Below are 2,218 nucleotides of genomic sequence, written 5' to 3'. Positions count from 1 at the left end.
TAGTAGTGGTATAGCAGGTTGTGGAAAGTCTTCTTAGTATGTTCCCTCTTATTAGCATAGTATAATTTTTGTTGTAAGTAGATGATAATAGCCACTGCTTATCAACTTTCTAAACACTTTCTTGATACATTTATTAATTATTTTTCTTTCATTTTCTTTAGCCTGTCAATTTTTCCCACACTCCAAGTATGTGTTTTCAGATTTCCGACTTTCTCCAACTACCTGTCTAAAAGTCAAAGACAGTAAAATAGATATAAAAAGCTATAAATCCTCAGATTTGGGAAGCTGGAATCAGCGCTAATGTGAAATCTGGATCAGGTTAGGGGTCCTGTCATTACATTGACATCAGGTTGGACTGATATCTTCTCTGTTATGCATTGTTTTTTCACATATCAAAATGTTTCATATGCTATCAAACATTTTTTTATTTGAGGCCCTGTCAGATAATTCTTCTAGGTAATGGGAACCACAGACACGCATTGTTTTCACTATAAATTAAATCAATGGTTCATTATTGGGCTCCATGTAAAGTGGCCAAGGAAAATCAGCTAAAAGCTTTATTGTTCTTTTTATTTGTTTGTTTGTTTGTTTGTTTGTTTGTTTGTTGTTATCTTTGACTGTCTAAATTCTACATCAGGACTCTGTGTTTGCTGACTTGTATTGACATTTATTAAATGTCTGCAATCAGAACTAGCAGCATGAAATGGTAAAGTGAGTCACTTTATTATTTCATTTTCACAATAAATGTTAGTAACGTTAAAGCTATTTAAATGAAATAACTGTGTATAACTGTGTGTTCTACAGCAGCGGTCCCCAACCCCCGGGCCTCGGACCAGTACCGGTCCATAAGTCGTTTGGTACCGGGCCGCGAGAGTTGAGGCTCAGGTGTGAAATGTATGGTTTTCTGGGTTTTTATCGGTTTTCAGCGTTATTTTGTTATCGTTTTTATCGTTTACTCGGTTTTCCTTGGATCAAGATATTAAGGGTCAAAGGGGGGTCATTTTATTCTGACCTGCAAAGATGGGGAGAGAAGATTGATATTGGACTGAGGATGATGTAAAGTCATAAGGACAAAGGAGGGTGTCCAGAACTGAGATACTGACTTGGAGAAATGGCGGTGCTGTTTGTGACCTGCATGATCACATGGTCACAAACACACCAGCCAAGTGTCAATAAGTTAAGTAACTCTGCTTTTTTATTGATCACTTTGGGCATGACAGTGTGTGTTTTAAGAATGAACAAAATGTGTATGTGCACCATCATTAAGGCTGTTCTGTTTGCTTCCACACTTTGGGGGCAAAAATGTTATACCTTTGTGATATTAATATTTTTGCACCTTGGTGTAATTTATTTCTTAGCTTATACATACTACCATTAATACAAACAGACAAGTATCATGACTGTTGTGCCAACTGGGTTCTTAAAAAAATCGTATTAAGCCTTGATCTATGGGGTAGGTGGGTCTTTGAAAAAAACAGTTAGACACTGTTAGATCTATTACGCAGAATGGATATTTGAACAGTTAGATGAATACTTTTAGTTTTATAATGGCAAGTCAAGATTTTCTTTGGAGAAAAGAAAAGGCCCTTCTTTGGGAAATGTGTTACTTCCAGGTCCTCACAAAAGAGAATTAATGGTACTGTTGTTCTTAGACATCTACTTAAAAAGATAAATAAGCTGATTTTTTTTCTAAAACTTGATAAATTCATTACTACAGAACTATACCACTTGTCTTTTTTTATATTATGATGTCCCCCCACTCCCCCACCTCCCAAGCAGTGGTGGTCAGTAGGTTTTTTGGATCAGTGTCATCCGCTTTAAGAGGATTTTCTAAAGTATGTTCGTAGTAGAGTACTAGATGTTGCCGCATTTGGGGAGAAGAGAGGCTCAGCTTTTCCTTTGGTGTTCACATGTTGAAATGAAAACCTAGAATGGCAGAACAACAAAAGGGTGCATTGTGCATTAGCCTTGAATCCCATTTGACCTCATTAACCCTGCTTGTCATCCTAAACCACAGACGGTGAAAGACTCCTTTGATGAAGCCTGTCAGGATGAATTAGAAACAACACTGATTTTGCATTTTCGTCATTAATCGCAGCCGTAACAAAGACTGACACTCAGACTCTTCTTTGAGGCGATTCTATCAACACATGGCACACATGGCAAGTCTCTCTCTATCTCTCTCTCTCTCTGTGTGTGTGTGTGTGTGTGTGTGTGT

Source organism: Pundamilia nyererei, unplaced genomic scaffold, assembly GCF_000239375.1.
Source record: "Pundamilia nyererei isolate P.nyererei 1_Seehausen unplaced genomic scaffold, PunNye1.0 scaffold00034, whole genome shotgun sequence".
Lineage (NCBI taxonomy): Eukaryota > Metazoa > Chordata > Actinopteri > Cichliformes > Cichlidae > Pundamilia > Pundamilia nyererei.
The sequence above is the reverse complement of the archived record's forward strand: the minus strand, read 5'-3'. Positions refer to the sequence as shown.